This window comes from Lissotriton vulgaris, chromosome 1_1 (assembly GCF_964263255.1).
Source record: "Lissotriton vulgaris chromosome 1_1, aLisVul1.2, whole genome shotgun sequence".
NCBI lineage: Eukaryota > Metazoa > Chordata > Amphibia > Caudata > Salamandridae > Lissotriton > Lissotriton vulgaris.
Window position 1 is genome coordinate 690,764,497 of NC_141685.1, and position 12,055 is coordinate 690,776,551.

Consider the following 12,055-nt stretch of genomic DNA (forward strand, 5'->3'; position numbering starts at 1 on the left):
AGTGCAGAACATTCAATATTATACATATGAATTCATAAGCCGCCAGTTTTTCAGAATATGTTTATTCTGAACTCAGTTTCACCAATGGTTCTTTAATAAACTTTGTTCTGGAAGAAAATCAGCCATTATCATGTTCAATTTCCAGTACTTGTAACAATTAATTTCCAGTACTTGAACACTGTTTTTTTACATTTATTTCCTTTTTGCTTTTCTTTGGTTCTATCCTTCTTCCTTTGTTCTTTCTTTATTTGCTTACTTTCTTTATCCCTTGCCGTCGTTCTTTCCTTCTTTTCATTGTCTCTCTTCTTCCTTCCTTCCTTCTTGCTTTCTTTCCTTTTCATTATTTCTTGATTTCTTCCACTTCTTTTTTGCTATATTTCCTTCTTTCTAGCTCCTCTTCCTTCTTTCTTTCCTCCTTTCACTCTTTTCTTCTTTCTTTCCTTTCTTGTTTCTTTCTTTGCTTTGTCCTTACTTTCATTCCTTTTCTTTCCATCGTTCCTTCCTTCTTTCAATTTCCTTCTTTCTTGCTTTATTTCCTGCTTTCTTTCTTTTATCCCTTTCTTCTTTCCTTTATCTTTCTTTCTTTCTTTCTTTCCTTCTTTCTTTCTTTCTTTCTTTCTTTCTTTCTTTCTTTCTTTCTTTCTTTCTTTCTCTCTTTCTCTCTTTCTCTCTCTCTTTCTCTCTTCCCATCGTTCCCTTCTTTTCTTCTTTCTGTACATCCTTTTTTCTTTCATCCTTTCTTTCTTTTTTCCTGCTTTCTTCCCTTCATTCTTTCCAGATTTCTACCCTCACTTTGATTCTCCATGTCTTTTTTTGTTCTTTCTTGCCTTCTTTCATGTATTCTTTCCTTCTTTTTGCTTTCCTCCTTTTTCAAGTCTCATTTCATTCGTTCTTTTCAAACTTTCTTCTTTTTTTTATCATTCTTTCTTTTGTTTACTCTTTTTCGTTTTCTCTCTCGCTATCTTTCTTTCTTCTTTTCTTTCTTTTCTTCCTCTTTTCTTTTTTTTTTTCTTTCTTTCCTTCCACCTTTCCTTCTTTACTTCCTTCCTACCGTCTTTCTATCCTTTTCATTTTTCTTTCTTTTCTTATTTCTGGTGGAAAATACCAGCTCTATTGGCTTTGAAGTAAGTGGCCAACCGGGTTACTGAGAACCACCTAATATGAAGAGAGCCCGCATCGGAGGCCGCTCTTTTAAACTACTAGCGCCTCAGTTATGGAATAAACTGCCTGTGTCCCTGCGCAGCATTCCTAATTTGTTGGCCTTTCGGAAAGGGCTTAAAACCTGGCTCTTTTCCTCTTAGTTTCGGTCCCTTTTAGGTTTCTTTTATCTCTGTTTCTTATTTTCCCTGTTGTGTTGTGAGATTAGTGTGCAATCTAAAGCGTCGGGACACTCTTCCGAGTAGCCGCACGCTATACAAAACCCCTGCATAACATAACATATGCCTTCCCAGGAAAAGAAGAGTCAGTCAGATAGTAGCAATACTCTGCAGAGGAGTCCAATTTGACCTGCACCATAAGATGTCTGCCTAGGGACTGGCCACCCAACAGTCTGCAACATGTTAACCATACTTCCAGGAACCCCCAACCATGCCCAGAGTGGACAGTTTCTGGCTTAGGCCGAACGTTAACAAAGGAGGCCCAGAAGGATGAGCTACCATATGCTAGACTGGTACACACTATCATACTTTCAAGGTTGCCGTGCCGGGTCTCAGCATCTCCTAATGTGAGAGCAGAGCTACACACATGGATAGGTATGCAAGGGCAAAATGGCATATTCATTAGTATTAATACATAGCTCTCCCTCTTGGGAGAGAGCACCTCTAAGCACAACTGAGTGGTGACCGGTGGTCTTCTTCCATTCGTCTCAAATATGTCAAAAGTTCAATCCTGACACAAAAGGAGTGGTATTTCCACTTTCACGATTTATTAAACACATTGTAATTTCATGGTTCAATGGTGGATACTTGAAAAGTTCATATTCATTAGTTGACAATCGATGAGGGTACTCACAGTCAGCAGACTACGCGTGCACTACGCAGAGTTCCCGGTTAGCGTCTGTGTACCAAGCGGAACCGTGGTGAGCTTAGCATTGATGTGGAAAGTGAACAACATAAAAAAAGGCCTCTTCAACCAACCACCCATGTTTGCTGTATCCAAGGCAACACCACCACCCATCCATTGAAAGGCCATCCCATAAAACTCAAAGTCAATGCCACCTGCAACAGTAGCAATGTTAGCTACTTACTCAAATGCCCGTGCGGGAAATGTTACATTGGCCACACTGAAAGGAAGATCCGCGTCAGGATCCTGGAACATAAGAGCAATATTCGATCTGTGAATGCTAAAACGACAGTGGCCACACATTTCCATGAAAATCGCCACAACGTGGCTCAACTCAAATTCCTTATTTTGGAACAGGTGAAACCCACCATGAACAATAAGAACACTCTTTTGAAATGAGAGAACTTTTGGATCCGGTACTTGTCCACCATGGTATCCAATGGGCTGAATGATCACATGGAATTCCAATGTTATCTTTAACATCTCTATAATTTCTTAACTGTATTAATGATGCTACGACAGTCTTATTTAACTCCTATTTTCCAGTTTCACCAAGTTCACCCTCTTTCTCCTCTGACTAATACACTCTCCAATATGGCGCTCACTTTTGATAACGCTTTTCAATAGTCCTTTTTTTATGTTGTTCACTTTCCACATCAATGCTAAGCTCACCACGGTTCCGCTTGGTACACAGACGCTAACCGGGAACTCCGCGTAGTGCACGCGTAGTCTGCTGACTGTGAGTACCCTACGGGGACCTACGCTTCCTAAACGCATTACTGGCGATTCTTAGCACTTGCATGCTGACTATTTTACAGTCACATTTTCATTTGCGAATACAAGCTTTTGATACTTTTTACTAACACCACCAGCTCTTTTACCCTATGTAGCCACTTTTGAAGTTGGGATGCCACACCTTTTTACCGTTGGTTCATGTTTTGGTCAACCTTTTTTTGCGTTCATCACACCATTTCCCCCTACTCTTTTTCACAGATCGGTTGGTTATGGATCTTGTTTTCTTTTGACTCTTACGTTTACTATTGCTATGTTTTAATACTGATTGAGATGTGGATATCGTTCTGATACATTGATTCTTTCATTTTGTTTGTAGAGTAATCCCCTGACGAAGGGCGGGGCCCGAAATGCATCGGGATTTGTTTTGATCATACATATATCATCGATTGTCAACTAATGAATATGAACTTTTCAAGTAGCCACCATTGAACCATGAAATTACAATGTGTTTAATAAATCGTGAAAGTGGAAATACCACTCCTTTTGTGTCAGGATTGAACTTTTGACATATTTGAGACGTATGGAAGAAGACCACCGGTCACCACTCAGTTGTGCTTAGAGGTGCTCTCTCCCAAGAGGGAGAGCTATGTATTAGTTCTTGTGGATATTACTCTCTGTCTGGTCGGACAGGGATTCCCTCAGAGCACACTACAGACTTTACCCAAGTTTACCTTGTGGATAAACAATTTGCTGTGCGCGTTCCACCCACTTCTTAGTTCATAATATTCATTAGTATGTCAGAAGGCAACCTTGAACAGAAGAGAAAACACTAACTAAATAAGTCTTCGGCTGAGGCAAGCAAAATGAAAAACAGGGCCTAGTTCGGACATAGCCTGATAGGGATTGAAAAATACAAAGTGGAGTCACGCACTCTAACTAAGGCATGTGCAGTACAGGGATAACTCAGTAGGTTGCAGAACGAAAATACACAAGAGATGTCATTTAGCCTCAGACTGGTAACCTACTATGTCAGGAAATATGTTTATAATAAGAATGGGGTTTCTCAAACCTAAAACATTCTCAATGCTTGCTCTTTCCTTGGTTTCAGAACCATATGGGATGAGTGTCGTTTTGGACCTGTGCAAAGAAAATGTAGAGAGGTGAGGTGTTGGGGATTTTGATAAGTTTTTTATTGTATTGTTTGGCTTCACATTGGAACAAGCAGAGAAGGCGAATGAACTCGGGCATGTGGTCCTCCACTGAGGTTGATTGACAGCACCTCCCTAAAGAATATTGTAACTTGAGACAGATCCGCTAAAGGCCCTCTTGAGGAAGGTGAATGGCCTGGTCAGTAGAGTCAAATGAGGGATAGTGGTTCAATATATCCTCAGGCAGGCCACAGAACTAGTGCTAGTGGAGGAAACCCACTTGATCAGATTCCTATGTGAGTGCCTTCATAGGGGCCCACATGTACCCTTGGTGCATGCTGGATTTAGACGTGCTACTAGAGGGGTGGCAATCCTGGCCAGGAACACCACTGTTTCAGATAACTAGGCAGTGGGTTCCTTGGGGTGGGGGATGCATGGCCTAAGGTACAGGACATTATTGCTGATACTAAATGTATACACCCTACCTAGGTTTCAAGAGAAGGTTGGTGATAGACTTGGTGCCATTCTCTTAAAAGCAACAAATAGTCAAATGAACCTATGTATTTTATTGTGTAGCTTTTATGATAGCTTATTTATCAAAATAAAGCCTTTTTGACTTGACATTCTCTTAAAAGCAACAAATCAACAAATATAAAAAGAGGTGACTTAAATGATGTCCTGAACAGAGACCCGGGTAGAAGTACACCAAGCCTCTACTCTACACATTTGCACACTGATTTAGCACAACTAGTGCACTCTTTGGGCTTATCAGATACATGAAGACTCACACATCCCTTAGATATACTGTAATTCTTCTTTTCAGGAGACTATAAGATAATTTTACATCTGTACTACATATTTCTCCCAACAGCAGAGACCCTTGTGGTTTAGGAAGGTGGAGTACCTAGCCAGAGGTGTTGCTAATTTCTCTCCCCTTAAGGTTGTATTTGGAGGAAGAAAGTAGGACCAAAATACACGCGCATGGTGACTGGATGATTGGAATCTACAAGTGCATAGTCTGAGGTCTTCAGACAAATTCTAAGTTGTACTCTACCATAAGGAAAAACTGAGGTCGGTGGATTCATACACTACTCTCAAGGAGCCAAACTGTCCTTCGTGACAGGGCACAGAATCATATAGCACAAACCCAACCCCCCAAAAAATAAAGCACAGAAAATAGTAGACCTGGAGTCCGAATTCAAGGCAGTGGAAGAGTGGCATCTTGGGATGGGGTCTTTAGAGACACTGAGACAGGTAGAGACCATGCAAGTGTAGTACAATAATGTAATATCTAACTCAGCTAAACTAAATTATTATGAGACTGGCAATAAGACAGGTTGCCTCTTAGACTGGCTAGGGGAGAGGGAAGAAAATAGCAGGTGGGTGGCCGAAATTCAATATGATACTGTTTCTTTCTGCTACAAGAAGCCTTGATGTTAATATTATCAACTCATTGCAAGTAGGCAGCGCTCCATGTTTCCAACCTCACCTTTTGTAAATCTGACTAACGAGTTGCAAATAAAGAAGTAGCAAAGAGAAATTAAAAGGATGAGCTGAGCAATGGGTCTGACTTGACTCCAATAGTTCGTGCATGAGCCAAGCCATGAAAACATTTGGCATGTATATTGTGTAACAAACATGATGTACACATTTGATACAGTCTCTTTAGAGAACAAAAGTGTATTTTTTTAAAATGTGGAACCATTTCACTTTAGTACATTAGATTATATCACTGCAGAGACATACACTTGTTAAAAGTGATGTAAAGTTTTTATGCATGAACTTAAAAAATATTAATGGCTCACCCCCACCAACAATACAATTAGTGATCCAAGTAGCAAGTCAGTAGTCATGTAATTCCTAAATGTGGCTATTAAAGATGAGCAACATTATGATGTGTTAAATCAAACAATAGAGTTGCTTGCATAGCTCATATCCTGAACTTAGGTATTTAACAGTGCTATCATATATGATAATAAAGCAAAAGAAAACTGTTTGAAATAAAATGACTTGGCTAGAATCACACAATTGAAGGAAGCAGGCAATCTGGTATCAATGCCAGTTTATCAAGTTTCACAATTTGAAATTCAGCCACCAGATGTATTTGCCTACCTGTCTGTCTCACTCGCTCTCTCTCTCTCACACTCTCTGTCTCAAAGATTGCTGTTTGTATTTTTTTCTTGGTTGAAAACCCAACACGGATATATCAGATCTGACTCTGGGCTCTCATACCCAACTACAAAACCAAGAATGCATTTATTTGGTGAGGGGGAGGGTCACAGTGCAAACACCCCTCCCCCCCTGCGGAAGCTGCGCCCCTGTTCCTTTGCTGAGACCTGGCTAGATGCTCAAGGGTGAAAAGAGGAATCAGGACTCGTTCAGAAATTACATAAGGACATTTTGCTGAGAGGTACTGCCAATTAGACTTCCTAAGCACATCCCTTTCATAGGTGGCAGGGGTGAAAGGAAAGACTGCAGTCTCTATTGTTAAATGTAAGAAGACTTATTTAGGCAAGAACAGCCTTGTGTCTCTTTCCCTGAACAATTTTTGTATGGCTCTTTTTCAGGTAGGTGCAGACATCTCACACTGCTTTGTCCTTCTGTTGTGAGTTCTGCAGGCACTGGAGAGCATCACCAAACACAAAGGCTGTCTGGAAGACAGTCTGGGAGGATATATGAAAGAGAACCACCAAAAACCAATTGTGAAAATTCAGACAGAGAATACATCCCCTCTGTCGATTTGATTGTACAAAAGTTGGTGCATTTGCTGTTCCAGTTCCAGGTTGTCTTCAACCAAGGAAGGAAGTGCTCTGCAATCAGAGCTGATGTCTGGCTGATAGTCAGCTTCCCAGATGTGAGGGGACACCACATGGTGTCTGGCTTTGCTGATAAAAGCTGAACCTGTGCCCTCAAGCACCCTCAAGCCAACCTGCATCTGATAAAGTGAAGGTGCCGTCCAACACTTCAGAGGTATGACTGACATGAAGCACAAGAGCAGCTTTACCCCTGGAGCTGTGTGGGTCCACCAGCCTAGGGAAGACTTTGGAGAGCAATCTACATGCATTGAGGGGTGTGAGAGGAATACCAGACTATACTGTTCCTAAATCAACGCACTCATTCACAAACCTTGAGTGAGAACTTTTGGGACAGGTCCCATGCCTAGGTTTGAGATCTTGTCCCCATTGTTTATGGAAATCCACGGGCTGCTCCTACTTTGACAATCTGTCAGTCAAAGATTAGGTGAATCAAATATTCTCTGTGCATCCTTCATTTACAGAATTTCTGATAGTAGAATGCAGCCAATCTTTACTTCATGGGAAGTGCAAATATCTGGCAAGGCTGTACATCAGGTTCGGGAAGAATTTCCTGAGAATGCCTTTCTCAAGACTTCTTAGAATAATTAAGCTCCGTCAACAAATGTCGTCATCACTATTTGCAGTCCCTAATATGTGTTGTGAAACTGATATAACCATCACAAAATTACAGGGGCATATTAGCAAGAACCTTGTTAAAGTTATCGCCGTTTTAACGCAGGATATCTAACCTGGGCTTCTATTGGAATTCTATAACGCATATTAGCAAGCCCATTATCGCCATTTTAGCTGTAGTTTCCTGCCGCTAAAACAACGATAATTTTAACGAGGTTCTTGCTAATATGCCCCATAGTTTGTCAACTTTTTCACTTCAGTCCCTGAGTGTATTTTAATTTTAATTTACAAAATTTACTGTGAACAGAGCACTGATGAGTATCATTTCTCTGGAAGGTTTCTTAAATATATCTGCAAGTGTTTTACGAAGCATTTGCTATTTCAAATCCCATTTTTTGCATGGCCTTTATTGGGAACATCAACCAGCTAATTTCAGTTGAGCTTTCGTTTTTAATAAGCCCATCTACTATGTTTTATCTTATACTCTATGCTCAGAATATTTTAAATTTAACACATAAATTATGAAAATATATTAAATCAGTCAAGGAAGGGTAGAGAGAAGTTGTTGTAAAAATTGAAAACTTCATAAACACATATGTGCTTTATATTGATAAATTAAACATTATTTACCTTGTTGAAACTTAAAAAAAAATCTTTTACTATATTTGTCTCGCCCATACTTGTTATTTTCAGTAGAATGTATGTTTTATTTTCTTCCCTTGGATTTCTGACATCCTACTGCTTAATATTATTGTATCACTCTATACAAACCATATCATGATGTAATGCTTTCAGTACCCCGCTCGAGAGCTGTGATCTTTCATGTCTTCACGTATTTGTGCAAGTTTTTTTATGGCCGTTATCTTTTTTTTCAGCAGAGGTGCTTTATTTTCTGTGCGAGAAACTGCACCCCTACTATTCTATATACTTATATCAGTAGATGACTGCAAAAAAGGGAATTTTTGGCACACCACGAGCAAACAAGCCATGCCATTGTCTGCTGCTTCAGACCCAATTTATATCAATAGAGCTCAGCAGTGGGTCAGGCTTCCGCCATATTTGAAAGCATATAACGTGCATCGTCCCATTGTGAAATGTGTGTGCTCCGTCTGGCTTATTCCTTCCTATGCACATTACTTTTTGGCTCTTAGGAATGCGAGATGATTTAGATTAGGCTAAGTTAATACCCTAGGGCCATCACTTTGAACTATGAGAGTGCCCTGAATCGAGGCGACCAGTGACATACCTGTCGTGCTGTAACTGGTGAAACGACTTCAACGATAAAGATCTAGAAGGGTTTATAAACAAGACAATACTTTCTGTTTAATACCTCGCTGCTTCTCAAAATTGTCAAATTATTTTTTGTAAGCGTTTTACTTCAGCATAAACATGAACCTAGCCGCATTGAATCAGCCATATATTTGCAATAAATATTTGACTCCAAATAAGTTCCAATACAATAATTCGAATGTTGTGTAGTTTCTTTGACATATTATCGCTGACACAAAAAAATACCTGTCTAAATAGCCCCCAAAATATCCAGGACACAAATAGCTCCTTTTATTAAGTGCCAAAAAAGAATGGAAAGCACACAAAGAATAAATATGAGTAGCTTGATGTTCAAACTTGTCCAAGTATCTTTAATTAAAACCACAGTAGGAGAACTAGGTAGACCAACAACTGGGCATGGCCGTGAGGTTACAACAAACAGGCACAAATGAAGGCATAGCATCATAAAGTAGCTAACTAAGGAGAAAGTGACAGTGACGAAGAACAGTGGCAACACACAGAAAAAGCAAGAGAGATACAGAAAATCCAATTTAATGAGAGAAACAGAGGCCTTCCAGTAGCGAAACATGGGGGGAGCACAGCATGGACACAGGAATTATTCAGCACCCCAATAACCCTAAGGTGTACATGCTGACATTCCACAGGTACGCGATTGCAAAACTGAACGTTTAATATAATCCCATTCACAGGAAGTAGACAGAAATGTACTCCCATATATTTCCTCCAATATCTGGAGTACTTATTTGACTGCCAAGCCATTTATAACGCATTCCTCCAATTTTAATGAAAATCTCAGACAGGCAAGGATTCTCTGAAACAGTTGTGGAATTATTTTACACATTTCGTGTTATTTATGTATTACCACGAACACATGTGAATGAACTTGGTGTGCCTTTATACAAGTGTATCTGTAACTCTAAACTGCAATTGTGCTATAAAACCTTTTTGTTGCTATCCACGGGGAAGGCATTTTTCACCCTAAATAAACTCCTTGCTGTTCACTTCCAAACATTTTCGGAAATGTATTGCCCTACTGCCAATCTAAATATAGATTTCCCCCTGCTTTTGACAGCAGTGACTATATATCTGTATCCACGGTGTGAACGTGCCCTGCAAACGTTTGTAAATACACATGAATTTACTATTTGGTGAGGTCCATAACTTTCCAATAAATCCCAAAGTGTCATACCCATTCCCCGCCACCCGTGAGCAGATTTGCACACATAGTGCAAATCTGGTTACGGGTGGCGTGTGGTGCCACCCGTGAGCAGCACCATGTGGTGCCTGCCACAGGGGGCAGGGATATGTTGAGCCATGTCAGAGGGCCAGAGAGGAAGGGGCCCCCCAATGTCCCTTCTCGCCTTCCTTTTCATGGCATGTAAACCACCATGAAAAGGCAGGTGGAAAGGGACATTATAATCTCAACGGTGGTGCCTGGCAGACTTTGCCACTGTTGTAGGAATACAAGTCCCCCCGACAGACCTGTGGTGGTCTGTCTCTCTTACTGCCAACCATCTGCCCGCTATCCTAATGTGGTGGGCGAAAATCAGGATTAAGATGGCAGTGGGACTGCCGCTGATGGGCTGTTGGTGGCGGTCCGACTGTCCCTGTAAAAAGTCCTACTAGGGTCCACGAAGAATACCCTAAACAAAATTGTCCCAAAACAACAGATGAACAGGAATGGGAGACTGAGGTGGCGCGTTCAAATGCAACAGTGGCACCCGGTAAAAATGTAACATCACTGTATCTATGGAATTGGACCACAATCACTTTGTTCCCGTGCATATCTAAACAAAGGTTTATTTCAGGGTTGTTCACCATTGGTCCAAGGGGGAGAGTGATAAATGCCGGACTATCAGGAGTGTTTATGTAAATTGCTCTCAACTGTATATTCCAAAAATCTGACATTATCACCATCCATCCTCACCCACAAGGAAACCAACATCAGAAATCCATCTTCTAACTATCTACTACTCTTGCTGCTCGCTGCCATTTTTTCAGAGTTCATGTAAAGTGTTCTGGTGTACCGCAAAGTCAATTCTCTGTTATAATAAACAGAATCAAAATAAGAAATAAACATATGTTCGACATAATTTCCACGAAGATCTACGAGGAAGTATGGGACCGATATATGCTGAAGGTAATTGGTACAAACGTATAGTTACAAAGTTTGAACATCAATTACATTCCTAATAATGTGTAAGGCATTGTTATAGCCTTATAGCCCGCCGTAGATGGCTATACCGGCTATTAAAGGGCCGCTGAATCGTTAAAGGCCCGAGCCGAAAGCGAGGGACTTTAACGAAACAGCGGGACTTTAATAGCCGGTATAGCCCAGCTACGAAGGGCTATAAGGCTATTAGAACATTCTGCCAATAGAGGGTAGAATGTTCTAACAAATTAAACAAAGGGTTCTCGAAGCTCGAGGGGATATAAATCCCCTCGAACTTCGAGAAGCCTTTGTAGAACATTGGAATGTTGCTCTGCGGGCCTTTACTGGCCCGTAGAAGCAGGGAGCACTCCATTGTCTGCAATGGAGCTCCCAACATTCCAATGTTCTAATATGTTTTACTACATCTGCCATCATGATGAGATGTGTGGAGTGGTATTTCCATATGTATTAATCAGGATTATAAGTTTTACCTGGAGATGAAAGCCACTGGTGTTACCAAGTAAGCTCCAGCTGGTGGTAATACCCCACCTAAGGCCAGATGTACGACCAATGAATTTGTGATTCGCAAATTACGTCGAAATAGCGAGTTGCGAGTCGCAAATTGGCTTGTACAACAGTGTCTGTGATACTGATTGCGATTCCCAATGGGGTCGCAAATTGCACGCCTCATGCATATTCATGAGGAACTCTCAATTTGCGACCCTATTGGGAATGGCTGCCCCTCCCAGGTATAGTAGCCTGCTGGGCTCTGCAGACCTCCATGTCTGAGACTGCTTTTCAATGAAGCATTTTTTTTTAAATACAGCCAGTTTTCCTTAAAGGAAAACAGGATGCATTTAACACCTTAGCAGCTATGGAACGTCCAGCTCCAGTGCTGAACGTTCCATTGCGCAGGTGCAGCTGGAACGTCCAACGGCCGACGGCAGCACTCCCGAGGTAGTGGTGCCGTCGGCCGTTGGAATAGGCGCAGCACTTAAGGTGTTAAAAAAAGAAAAATGAAACATTCTCCTTTCCTTTTTTAAGGGCAGGTAGTGATCCTTGGGACCATTGCATGCCCTTAAAAAATATTTAGAGCCAGTCACAAAGGGGAAGAGGTGCCGTGGGGACCCCTTTCCATTTGCGAGTGGTTTACCACCCATCTGTGAAGTGTGATAAACTGCAACTGATTTGCGACCGCAATTGCGGTTGCAAAACAGTCATACATGTCATTTGGGGTAGGT

General features: G+C 41.1%; 1 protein-coding gene across 1 annotated transcript in view; it reads left to right on the plus strand.

Annotated features, from left to right (window-relative positions):
• Positions 1-12,055, plus strand: part of DPYD (dihydropyrimidine dehydrogenase) — a 3,292,815-nt gene that overhangs the window by 2,373,203 nt on the left and 907,557 nt on the right. The gene's annotated exons all lie outside the window — the stretch shown is intronic.